Consider the following 14,553-nt stretch of genomic DNA (forward strand, 5'->3'; position numbering starts at 1 on the left):
ATTTTCTCCAAACTTTGAGTTTTCAGTCCATGAGAACTTGGTAAGGCACATTCTACTGAAAATCCCAGCCAAAATTCTACATGCCCCAGCCAAGACTATTCTACCATTTTATGCAGTGTGGAATATGTTTTGCAACAAGTGTTTACACAGCTGTGCCCTCTTTTTCTGCCATTTACTTTTTGTCAGGCAAACAACATTGACACTACAAGATATCTAGAGTATGTGAGTGATAATGTGGGACCTCTTTCAAAGAAAAGAGAGGAAGTTCATCAGATTGAATGTCAAAATGGAAGATTTATTTGGCTTGAGCTGCCTTCTGGGAAATAATAGAGAATATTGAAGGGTAAAGACTATTGGAAGATTTGAAATTTGTGCAAGTCCTCTGACAAATGAGGAGTATCATAAAAATCACTGCATTACAGTGAATCTGTTACTAGGATAGCAAAAAATAAAAACAAAATTAAAATATCAATGATGCTAAATTATGGGCTCCCTAAAGACCAGGAGCCATGCCCTATAAAATTCATTTGTGCACTACAATATTGTCTAGTTAAGTGCTTTGTTTGTAATCCAAGATCATAGGCCATTTGGTGAATGGAGCTAAAGTGACTGTATTGTGATCAGATTTTTAAATTACTTATTCTTATGTCTGAAATTTCTCTCCAGAAAATCAGCAGAAAGATCTGAAGCAATCATTATCTTTGAGTAATACAAAAAGACTTGTAAAAAAACCCACCCACCTTTAAAATGGATATACTTAGATGTTAAAATAAACACACTGCATGACAAAAATAAAATAAATTAAAATTAAAAGTCACTGAAGCCTGGAATTATTAACCATATGTTGTATGGAAGGCACCTGAGAGAAACTAGGGCAGAAGACCAGCCATGATTTCAGAAGATGTGAACAGAAGAAATAACACTTGCTAACACACGGAACTAGAACACCTCTCCACGAGGCTAGGCTTCAAAGTCTTACTAGTGCTCAGTAGCACTGATTCTGCTAGTGCTCCTGTTTTAACATATGCTTCTCAATGTCCCAAATTCTCACTGCTTGTGTATATGGGGATGTTCACTACAGAAAAGAAAGCTTTAGTTAACAATGGTAACCCCAAAAAACAAAAACTAGCACTTACATATGTATATATTAGCAAGTATCATATTTTAAGTAATAAAAACAATTTATTGAAAAACAGAGTATGACCTGCATTCTTTTATAACCCTAGAATTATATAGCTGCATCTATTAATATATTTACTTCTATACATATATCTTTATGTCACGAAAAAGTTCTATAAAACTAAATACTGTTATGGACTGAATGTTTGTGTCCCTCAAAAATTCATCTGCTTCTAACCTAACCCCCAAAGAGATGGTATTAGGTGATAGAGCCTTTAGAAGGTGATTAGGTGATGAAGGTGAAATAAATGTCATTTAAGCCACCCAGTCTATTAGCATTCTGTTCTAACAGCTCCAACTGACCCTTATGTCAGGGAAAGGGAGTGGATGGCATTGAGGTAGGCAAGTAAAATAATATTAAATTTTTAGTTCATAGGCATTATTTGAATGTAACTGTTTATATTTAAATATAGACATATATAGAATAAAAGGTTACACTATCTGTTGTTCATCAATTTGTGGTTTATGGAACTATTTAATATTAATTCAAATTTTACTTTACTCTTCCATTCATAGTAACTAATTTTGTGATAAAATTCAAAAAAATAAATGTAATAACAATAATTATAGCATTTTATTTGTTGCTGTAGATTTGACAACATATGTCAAATGACAGATTTATTTAGACTCTCAATGCAGTATTATTGCTAAGCTTGATGGTATGGTCTTAACCTCCTACCATCTGAAACCTGCTCTTCTGACTCACTTCCTGAAGAGCAAGCAAATTCTTGTCAAAGAAAGAAAAAGAAAAGTGAAGCTCCATTGAAGATAACACTTGTTTGTTTTTATTAAATCCACAGGATTTTTATGCCAGAAAATGTACATAAAAGCCACATTGTTCATATATTGCTAAACCTTTTATAGAATTATATTGCCTTGTGTAATACTAGCTAGTAAAAAAAACCTTTCGGTGTTTATGTCTACGATATAAAATTACTTCCTACAAACTTGACCTCAGGTACATATCCTGCATTTGTCTCTCCTTTTTTTTTTCTTTAAAAATTTGAAAATGAGAGCAAATGCAATTTTTCTAAAGTATCAAAAGGAGATAGAGAAAAGGGTGGTTTTCAAAGTGTGGTATATGAACAGTGGCAATAACCGAATGCCAGCAGCAGGTAAAGTCTACTGCCACTGCAGAATCATTGCAAAAACAACATCGTCATGAAAGATGGTTCAAGTCCTATTGAAACCAACAGTAACATGACACATTTCTTCAATCCAAAAAGATAAAAGATATCGAAAGTCATTGAATATCAAAAATTATTGTTTCATTTAAGGTGTTAAAATTTACTTTCCAGGCTTGATGATGAGCTTCCTACTCACTGAGAGAATATTCACCTAGAAATGGCCAGGGTTGTGAAGTCTCCCACTAATCATCATTTCACTCTCCCACCTCCTCCCCAAATCAGTATTAACTGGTTAAGAATTATAGCCAGAAGACTTAATGCTGACCAAATGGTGACGATTTTCTCAACATTATTTGCTTCTTCCTTAGATATTCATATATTCTAATGAAAAGCTTCAGGTTTTGTTTAAATTACACTGTAGTCATCAGTTGCACTACTCTGAACAAGGTACTTAACCTCTCTGGGCCTCCATTTCTCAGAAGCTAAATAGAAATAATAACAGTATCTATGTCACAAGATAATGATAAGCATTAAATCAGTTGACATGTGCACAGTGTTCAGAGTGGCACCTGGTACATAATGAACACTGAAACCTTTTGGGAGCAAGACACAATTGTAAGAGGGACTTTACCTAACAATGCAATCAGTGTAACCTGGTTTCTTGTATCCTCAATGAATCTCCAACCATAAAAAAAAAAAAAAGAACACTCAGTGCATGCTGTTGTTTGTTGCTATTGTTGTTCATGGAAGCAAAGTACCCCAAGAAACCAAATATCTGGCTTGTTAAGTGTCCTCCATCAGTTGCACTACTCTGAACAAGGTACTTAACCTCTCTGGGCCTCCATTTCTCATAAGCTAAATAAAAATAATAACAGTATCTACTTCATAAAACAATGATAAGCATTAAATCAGTTGACATGTGCACAGTGTTCAGAGTGGCACATGGTACATAATGAACACTCAAATATGAACTTCCATCTTCTTTCTGGTTTCCTCCTCCTACTCTCTCTTTTAAATGTTCCCTAAACTCTGAGGGAACTTCTAAGAACTCCTCTAGTCCTTTTTTTTTTTTTTTCTTTGAGACAGAGTCTCACATTTTCGCCTTAGGTAGAGTGCTGTGGCGTCATCATAACACAGCAATCTTAAACTCTTGGGCTCAAGCAATCCTCTTCCCTCAGTTTTCCTATTTTTTTTTTTTTTTTTAGTACAGATGGGGTCTTGCTCTTGCTCAGGCTGGTCTCGAACTCCTGAGTTCAAGTAATCAACCTTGCCTCAACCTCCCAAAGTGCTAGAATTACAGATGTGAGCCAGCAAAGCTAGCCTCTAGCAGTCTTTAAAGCCTTCCTTTATAGACCTTTTAAACCCCATATTTTGGAGAGAATAAACTTGGGGTTAATATACAAGGAACTCTTACAACTTAATACTAAAAAATATATAAGGAACTCTTACAACTTAATACTAAAAAAAAAAAAAAAAAAGTTAAAATAAAATGGGCAAAAGACCTGAACAGACATTTCTCCAAAAACATACAAATGGCCAACAGGTATATGAATAAAAGGTGCTGAACATCAGTAATCATCATAGAAATGTAAATCATAATCAAAACCACAATGAGATACCACCTCATAGCTGTTAGGATGGCTATCAAAAACCCATAAAAAATTTACTAAATGTAGAATATTAATGTCTTAACACAATAACTAAGAGGGTGCCATGAAGGCTATGTTAACCAGTTTGATCAAAATATTTCAGATTGTATATAAAACCAGAACATTGTGCCCCATGATTACATTAATGTACACTTCTATGATTTAATAAAAAATAAATAAATAAAATATATTTAAAAAACATGAGACAACAAGATTTGGTGAGGACGTGGAGGAAAGGGAGCCCTTGTGCACTGTTGGTAGAAATACAAATAGCAAAACAACATGGTGATTCATTAAGTAAGTTCTATACCCTAAATATCTACAGCCTTTTATATGTCAATTATAGCTAAAGAAAGCAGTTTTAAAAAATAAAGGTATTAATTTACATTCCCACCAGCAGTGCAAAAGTGTTCCCTTTTCTCCACATCCACACCAACATCTCTGGTCTTGGGATTTTGTGATATAGGCTAGTCTCACTGGAGTTAGATGATATCTCAAAGTAGTTTTGATTTGCATTTCTCTGATGATTAAAGATGATGAGAATTTTTTCATATGTCTGAAGGCCGTGCGCCTGTCTTCTTCAGAGAAGTTTCTCTTCAAATCCCTTGCCCAGCCTGCGATGGGATCCCTTGTTTTTTTCTTGCTGATGCATTTGAGTTCTCTGTGGATTCTGGTTATTAGACCTTTGTCAGAGATATACCCTGCAAATATCTTCTCCCATTCTGAGGGCTGTTTGCTTGCTTTACTTACTGTGTTCTTGGCTGTGCAGAAGCTTTTTAGTTTGATCAAGTCCCAGTTATGTATTTTTGAAGCTGCTTCAATTGCCCGGGGGGTTCTCCTCATAAAAGACTTGCCCAGACCAATTTCTTCAAGGGTTTTCCCTGCACTCTCCTCTAGTATTTTTATAGTTTTATGTCTTAAGTTTAAATCTTTAATCCAATGAGAGTCTATCTTAGTTAATGGTGAAAGATGTGGGTCCTATTTCAGTCTTCTGCAGGTTGCCAGCCAGTTCACCCAGCACCATTTGTTAAATAGGGAATCTTTTCCCCACTGAATGTTTTTAATTGGCTTGTCAAAGATCAAATAGCGGTAAGTAGCTGGATTCATCTCTTGGTTCTCTATTCTGTTCCAAATATCTACTTCTCTGTTTTTGTGCCAATACCATGCTGTTTTGATCACTATCGATTTGTAGTAAAGTCTGAGGTCTGGTAGTGTGATTCCTCCTGTTTTGTTTTTATTTCTGAGTACATTCCTTTTGAAAAGATATATGGAGAACACTCAGAGATCTAAAAATAGATCTGCCGTTCAATCCTGTAATCCCTCTACTGGGCATATACCCAGAAGACCAAAAATCACAACATAACAAAGATATTTGTACCAGAATGTTTATTGCAGCCCAATTCATAATTGCTAAGTCATGGAAAAAGCCCAAGTGCCCATCGATCCACGAATGGATTAATAAATTGTGGTATATGTACACCATGGAATATTATGCAGCCTTAAAGAAAGATGGGGACTTTACCTCTTTCATGTTTACATGGATGGAGCTGGAACATATTCTTCTTAGTAAAGTATCTCAAGAATGGAAGAAAAGGTACCCAATGTACTCAGCCCTACTATGAAACTAATTTGGGGCTCTCACATGAAAGCTATAACCCAGTTACAACCTAACAATAGGGGGAAGTGGGAAAGGGAGGGGAGGGAGGGGGTGGTGGGTAGAGGGAGGGGGATAGGTGGGATCATACCTGTGGTGTATCTTACAGGGGTATTTGCAAAACTTGGTAAATGTAGAATGTAAATGTTTTGGCACAGTAACTGAGATAATGCCAAGAAGGCTATGTTTCACCATTGTGATGAAAATGTGTCAAATGGTCTATGAAGTGAGTGTATGATGCCCCATGATCATATCAATGTATACAGTTATGACTTAATAAAAAAATAAATAAAATAAAATGCTATAGTCTCACTGTTAAAAAAAATTTAAAAATAAAGGTATATAAACTTAACATTGTTGATGTAATATAAATTGATTTTTTTTCAAAGTGTACAATATTTTTTATTCTAGCCAAGAAGGAGAAAAGCAGTTGGCACCAGCAATACCCTTGTACATGAAAATACACTTAAGCCATTGATTAAAATAAGGAACTAGATAGGAATGCCTATTACTTCCAATAATAGCTCACATTCATTAAGGACTAGGATGCTAAGCATAACATTTCAAAATGTTTTATGCATTTTAATTCATTTATTTTTTCATAGAGATCTCCAATGTGACTGAACACAAGAAGAATATGTAAAAATCAAAGCTGACTTTTGGTCAACACAGATAAGAAAGGAGGCATGGAGAAAAAAATCTGTCCATGGCAAGTACATAGACTATACACCCATAACAATAAAGGAAATGGGAAAGTTATAGGGGAAAAAAATTAAATAATTTTATTAAAAAACAATAAAACAATGCCTTGTGTTATTGGGTGGAAATATTTAAATGTCTCTTCTGTCAAAATTAATACAGAAATACAGTTAATTCAAAAAGAGAAGATTTTTTATTTCTACGACCTTTTTATTTCAAAATATTAGGGGGTAGAAAAGTTTCTGTTTTGTGCATGTCTTGTATAATGCTAAAGTCAGGACTCTGAGTGTGCCCAACATCAGAATACTGTTCATTGTAAGGTATGAATGATGCCCTTTCATCGTCTTGGTTTCCAATGTTCTTTATATCTTTGTGTCCTTGTGTGCCCATCATTCAGCTCCCAATTATTACAGAGTACATATGGTGTTACTTTTTTTCATTCCTGAGATACTTTGCTTAGAATTATGGTGTCTAATTCCATGCATTTACTACAAAAGATGTTATTTCATTCCATTTTATGGCTGAATAGTACTCCATGCATATACCACATTTGCTTTACCCACTCAGAAACTGATGGCCACTAGGGTTGATCCCACAACATGGCAATTGTGAATTGTACTGAGATAAACATTCAAGTGCAGGTGTCTGTTTATAAAAAGACCTTTTTTCCTGTGGGTAGACACCCAGTAGTGGGAGTAGTGGATCAAATGGTAAGACTGCCTTTATTTCTTTGAAGAGTCTCCATACTGTTTTCCATAAAGGGTGTGCCAAATTGCAGACACACCAACCGTGTGTAAGTGTTCTGTTCTCTCTGCATCTACCCAGCATCTATTGTTTGGGTTTTTTTGTTTGTTTGTTTGTTTGTTTGTTTGTTTTTCATAGTGGCCATTCTGACAGGGGTAAAGTGTCAGAGTGTGGTTTAAATTTGCATTTCCTTGATGATTAGAAATATTGAGCATTTTTTCATGCTGGACATTTATCTATCCTCTTTTGAAAAACTATTCATGTCTTTTGCCCAGTTGTTAAGGTGGTAGTTTTTTTTGTTTGATTTCTATATACATTCTGCATATTATCCTTTTTTCAGATGCATAATTTGTGAATATTTTCTCCCATTCTATGGGTTATTTACTCTGTTGATTATTTCCTTTGCTGTGCAGAAGCTTTTTAATTTGCTTAAGTCCTATTTATTTATTTTATCATTGCTGTATTTGCCTTTGGATTCTTACTCATAAATTCTTTCCTTAGATGTCTAGAAGAGATTTTCCTGTTTTTACTTCTGAATCTTTTTTCAGATTAATATGAGAGTGTAAATGATTAGGTTACATTGTTTTTATTTGTTAGGTAAAGTTCAAGTTATAGTTGAGCCCTTCACCCACAAGGTTGTGCTGTATACCCTTCCACTGTGCCCATTAGGTAAGAGTTTACAACCCCCACCCCCTTTCCCTCCTATCCTCCTCCACTTGGATTTAATTGTGATTTTTCTTGTGTGGGCATGTAGTTATTTATCTATGAGAATAGCCCATGTCACAAAGTCCCTAAATTGCAGATGCTGGTGTGGATGTAGAGAGAAGGAAGCACTCATACACTGCTGATGGGACTGCAAACTAATGTAGCCCCCATGAAAAGAAGTATGGAGAATCCTCAATGAGCTAAAAGTAGACCTTGCATTTGATCTAGCAATTCCATTACTAGGTATCTACCCAGAAGAAAAAAAAAATCATTTTACCATAAAGACATTTGCACTAGAATGTTCATTACAGCCCAGTTCACAATTGCAAAGACGTGGAATCAGCCCAAGTGCCCATCAACACATGAATGGATTAATAAACTGCAGTAAATATATACCAGGGAATATTAGCCATAAAAGAAATGGATGTTTTCTTCTAAAATGTTATTGTTTCATGACTTATATTTAAGTATTTTTCCATCTTGAATTAATTCTTATAGATAGCAGCACTTAGGGGTCCTGTTTCATTCTTCTGCATGTGGCTGTCCAGTTTACCCAGCACAATTTGTTTAATAGGGCTTCCTTTCCACAGTATATATTGTTGTCTGCTTTGTCAAAGACCAATTGATTGTAGGTACTTTTTTTTTATTATTATTTCTGGATTCTCTAGTCTGTTTGATTGGTCTGTGAATCTCCTTTATACCAATGCCATGCTATTTTGGTTACTATAGCCTAGATGTCTTTTACTATTCCAGCTCTTTTTTTGGTAAAATGAAGCATGAAATTATTTTTTTCTACATCTGTTAAATATTATTTTGGTATTTTGATGGGGATTGCATTGAAACTGAAAATCACTTTAGGCAGTATGCACATTTATATTTACTAATCCATAAGCAGGACATATTTTTCTATTTGTTTGTGTGATTCTTCCATTAATGTTTTGCAGTTCTTATAGAAATCTTTTACCTGCTTGGTTAAGTATATTCCTAGGTATTTTATTTTCTCTGTAGCTATTTTAAATAGTACTAAGGTCTTGATTTGATTCTCAACTTGACTGTGATTAGTATACAGAAATGCTACTGATTTTTGCACATTCATTTTGTAACTTGAGGCTCTGATACATTTATTACATCTAGGAGACTTTTAGTGGAATCTTTACAGTTTTCCAGATACAAGATCATATCACAAAAAACAGGATTAGTTTGACCTCCTCTCTCCTGAACTGTATACCCTTTATTTCTTCCTCTTGCCTATTTGCTCTGGCCAGATCTTCCAATACTATGCTGAATAGAAGTGGTGTCAGCGGGAACCCTTGACCTGCTCTCGTTCTTGGGCAGAACGCTTTCAACTTTTCCCTATTTAGTATGATACTGGCTGTAAGTTTGTCATATATGGCTTATATAATTTGTAGGTATGTTTCCTCTGTGCCTTGTTTGTTGAGGGTCTTTATCATGAAAGAGTGCTAGATTATCTTAAATGTTTTCTCTTCATCCATAGAGATGGTCTTATGTCTTTGTTCTTGCTTCTGTTTATGTAGTGAATCATGTTTATTGCTTTGCATATATCAAACTATCCTTGCATCCCTAAGATGAAACCCTCATACTCATGGTGAATTATACTTATAATGTATTATTAAATATGGTTTGCTAGTATTTTGACTACATTCATAAAGAATATTGTTCTGTAATTTCTTTTTTTGTTTGTTTTCTTTCCTGGCTTTAGTATCAAAGTGATACATGTTATTGGCTTCATAAAGGTTTAGGGTGGATTTCTTCCTTCTAAGTATTATAGAATAATTTATGCAGGGTAGGTTCCAATTCTTCTTTGCAAGTCTGGTAGAATTCAATTGTGAATCTGTCAGATCCAAGCTTGTATTTGTTAGGAGATTTTTTATTACTGCTTCCATCTTGCTGCTTTTTACTAATCTGCTCAAAATGTCTATTTCTTCGTGATACCATATTGAAATGTTATTTGTTTGCAGGAAATTGTCCATTTTCTCTACATTTTCTAGTTTATGGCTGTAGAGGTTTCTGTAATATTTAGAGATGATAGTTTATGTTTATGTAATATCAGTTGTAATGTTTCCTTGTTATTTTCTGACTGAGCTTATTTGAGTCCTTTCTTTTTTATTTCTGGTGAATTTAGCTAGTGGTCTATCAATTTTGATTATCTTTACAAAGAATCAATTTTTTTTTTATTTAGTTGATCCTTTGTGTTTCTTTTGTGGATTCCATTTCCTTTAGTTCTGTTCTGAACTTTGTTGTTTCTTCTGCTGGCTTTGGATTTGATTTGTTCTTTTTTTAGTCTCTTGAGATACGACACCTACATACTCCCCAGCTCTCATTTATTTGGGACAGGAAAAAGATTAGTGGATTATTTTTAAATATCCTGCAGTTCTAAAAGAGAAAAACATAAATATGAACTCATCTGATGATTTTATGATCTGTTTTAGGTTACATAATATAATTAAAGTGTTCTTTTATTAATATTAAATCATAGCTATGTACATTAATGCGATCATGGGGCACCATACATTGGTTTTATAAACAGTTTGACACATTTTCATCACACTGGTTAACATAGCCTTCCTGGCATTTTCTTAGTTATTGTGTTAAGACAATTATATTCTACATTTACTAAGTTTCACATGTACCCTTATAAGATGCACCGCAGGTGTAATCCCACCTATCACCCTCCCTCCGCCCATCCTCGCCTCTCCCTCCACTCCCTCTCCCCATTCCCCATATTCTTAGGTTATAACTGGGTTATAGCTTTCATGTATAGCCAAAAATTAGTTTCATAGTAGGGCTGAGTACATTGGATACTTTTTCTTCCATTCTTGAGATACTTTACTAAGAAGAATATGTTCCAGCTCCATCCATGTAAGCATGAATGAGGTAAAAAATTAAAGTGTTTTTGTTTATAATTTTTATTGAGTGTGATACTTTTTAAAGCAATCTCCAGGATTAAGTCCTGGCTTCCTCTTGCATGTCTCACAGTAAAAACTGGTTTCTCTCTTTCTACCTTTCTCATTTCTTCTGCTACAAATCATGTAATCCTTTGATTTTTTTTTCATTAATGCATCTTCCCAGTGTCAGAAGATGATGTCCCAGCCTTTCCTCAGTGTCAGAAGATGATGTTCGTCCACTCTTTCTTGAATTTCTGTTCCTCACATTGTTCACAAGGTGAGTGATGAGATTTCTCCTATAAGAAAGATGTGCCTGTACTTTTTCTCCACTCTCCTTCTTATCTAATAAGTAAAAGATGTAGCTCTTCACAACTGCTACAAATTTTGTCCTACAATTTTTTTATACCATTTGTAGAACCTCCTTGTAAATATGTAATACCTGGAGTACTGATCAGCTTATCTACTCTTCCCATAAATTTTGTGTATTCTGAAATAACTTCCAGTTTTTCAAATTGAATAAGCTGTTTCTTCCTATAACCAGTAATCAACAGTGTTTGAAGAACAATGAATATACTCAGCATTGTCACTAACCTCTTGTCACAGAATGAGAGGGAGATCATTTTCATATCACATAGGCAAATAATTCATATTCCTTAGGTTTCTTTTTTTTTTCAGATCACTTGGAAAATCTTTTCTAGAAGCCATAATATTTCCTACTATATGTATTTTTACTCTTTGCAATTCCTGAGCAAGTTGAGGACTTGTGTAGACCCTATTGGTGTAGATGTGATAGTCTAAACCACCCAGATGTGCTTGTGAAATTTGGCCCAAATGACTCACTATTAGAGATATAAATGGAAAATCCAGACAAATAAGACTTTCTGTTTTTGTCTTGCCATAATAAAGAATGTGAGAAAACATATAATAATTTTCTCAATTACACAGGCAAAAGATTCATTCCCCACTTTATAGGCTTCTTCAGATAGTAGCACTTGAATTGAATCCTTCCTTTGAAACTTACTATTCTCTTGTCTATAGTGATGTTTCTTCCCATGACATAAAGTTCTTTGCATTTATTGTCAATACACTTACTATCATTTATCACCTTGCTTCCTCATGCACATTCACTCCCTTGAGCTGTGACAGCAGAAATTAAATGCAGCATCCAGAATATTTGGAAAAAATGAACACAAGTGAAGACATCCTTGAAGAATAGGGTTCTGTCTAGCCAATCTTTGGCAAAATAGTTAACTGATTACACCTTCGAATTCAGAGCCACATTCAGTACTATACAGAAGAACACCTTCATTTATTCTGAAGAAACATTCTTCCATGAGTGCCACATTGAGTATTTTCTTAGTGGAGTCACCTACTGTGTTTTTTCAGCTGCATACCTATTTGTCACACTGACAGTTTCACCAATAAGATCATCTGAGAAAAAGAACTGAAATTATTCCAGCTCAGTTTTTGGCCAAGCACTTTCAGGAAGGGTGAATCCCTGTTGTGTGATATAATACAGGAACATTGTAAGATCCCCATCACTATTGCAATAAACCTTTCACTTATTTGATACAGGTTAAGTATTATCATCATCTTCTTCATCACTAGCTTCAGATTCACTGAAACTAATATCATTGCATATATGAAGAGTTCTTCATGCTCACGTTCATCATTAAACTCCTTTAAGTTCATTGTCCTCAAAAATTCACATTGCCATATCATCATCACTTATATGTCTTCTCCCTGCTGTTTTCCTACAAGCACAACTGTGTTAATACAATGTATGCTCACCTGTTCACATCAAAACACAAGGCCTGCCAAGAAATAGAAAGAGTACAATCTGCTCTGTTGGTACAGTTGATACTGCATGAGGAAATGTATCAAACAAGCTCAAAGAGCAAAACAAATGCAACAACAACAAAAAATCTGACATCAGAATGAAATAGGAAAATCATTTTATTGGACAAGGTCTGACATGGGATGGGACAGGGTTTAATTTATAATCTTTCTGTCTTTTCAATGAAGGCCTTTAAGGCTATGAACTTTCCCCTTATGACAGCTTTTGCTGTGTCTTATAGATTTTAATAGTTTGTGTCCCCTTTTTTATTCAGTTCAAAGAATCTTATTTCTATCTTAATTTCATTCTTGACTCAATAATCATTCAGAAGCAGATTGCTTCATTTCAATGGCTTTGTTTATGTTTATGTATTTCTCTTGTGATTGATTTCTAGTTTTTTTCCACTGTGGTCTGAGAAGGTACATGGTATTATTTTATTTCTTTGAATTTGTTTAGACCTGTTTTGTGGACTAACATATCTGTAGTCTTGGAGAGTGTCCCATATGCTGCTGAGAAGAATGTATGTTCTGTAGTTTTTTGAGTATAATATTCTCTAAATGTCTGTTAGGTCCCTTTGATTTAGAGCTTGGTTTAAGTCCATTGTTTATTTACTTTCTGATTTGATGATTTGTAGAGTTCTGACAGTGAGGTATTGAGGTCCCCAGCAATTACCATGGTACCATTTATTTCTTTGCTTAGCCCTAGTAAAATTTGCTTTATGTATCTGGAAGATCCTGTCTTAGGCACATAGATATTCAGGATTTTTATGTCTTCTTGTTTTATTGCTCTCTTTAGCACTATATAATGATCCTCTTTGCCTTTCTTTATCTTTGTTGGCTTAAAGTCAGTTTTGCTTGATATTAAAATGGTTATACCTGCTTTCTTTTAATTTCCATTTGCGTGAAATATTTTTTTCCATACTTTCACATTAAGTCTGTGTGCATAATTGCAGTTTAGATGTGTTTCCTAGAGTCTGGAGATACTTGGGTTAGGTTTTTTCATTCATTCATCCAGCTTATGTCTTTTGAGACATTTCATTGACATTAATTGATAACATTAACATGTGGTATGTTGCTTTATTCATCCTCTTGGGTGGACATCTTATTGCTTTTTTTTTCTTTTTACCTCTTGACCTATAGTTTTATAGCAGTTGTGAATTTGGGGGTTTTCTAGGAGAATTCATACTGGCTGAAATCTATTGTGCTAATTTGTATGTAGTGCTGTTCAGAGTATTCTGTACAGAGCAGGTCAGGTCATTGCAAATTCTCTCGGTGTTTGCTTATCTGAAAAATAATTTCTCTGTCTATTGTAAAACTTAGTTTTATAGATTGCAAAACTCTATGCTAGCAATTGTTCTGTTTAAGTCAATTGAACATAGTGCCCCAATCACTCCAGTTTATAAGGTTTCTGCTGAGAAGTGTGAAGTCAGCCTGTTGGGTTTTCCTTTGTAGGTTATTGATGCTTTTTTCATGCTGCTTTCAGGATTTTCTCCTTCATTTTGACTTTGGCCAGGTTGATTACTGTGTGTCTTTGAAATGACCTATTTGCTATGAATCTTTACAGTGTTCATTGTCTGTGTTGTATCTGTATGCCTGAATTTCTGGCAATACCAGAAATGTTTTTTCTCAATAATTTCCTCAAATAGGTTTACCATGCTTTTATCTCTTTCCTCTTCTCCCTCAAGGATACCTATAATTTGAATGTTAGTTGACTTTTCATAGTCCCATTATCTCTATCAATAATTGCTTGGACATTTTTACACTCTCCTCTACCTCTTTGAATGACTGGCTTATCCCAAGAGCCTTGTCTTTAAGGTCTGTAAGCTCTGAGAATATTTCTTCTACTTGGTTGATCCTCATATTAAAGTTTGTATTATATATTAAAATTTATTAAATGATTCTTTTCATTTCTTCAAGTTGTTATATCCTTTCATATAATCTAGCTCTCTAGTGACTTTTTAATTTTTTTTCCATTGCTTTCTCTCTTTTTTTGGCTTCTTTTTGTTGGTTTTTAACTTTTCTTCATTTCATTCACTTATTTGCCATCTATATTC

Source organism: Nycticebus coucang, chromosome 15 (genome assembly GCF_027406575.1).
Source record: "Nycticebus coucang isolate mNycCou1 chromosome 15, mNycCou1.pri, whole genome shotgun sequence".
NCBI classification, from domain to species: domain Eukaryota; kingdom Metazoa; phylum Chordata; class Mammalia; order Primates; family Lorisidae; genus Nycticebus; species Nycticebus coucang.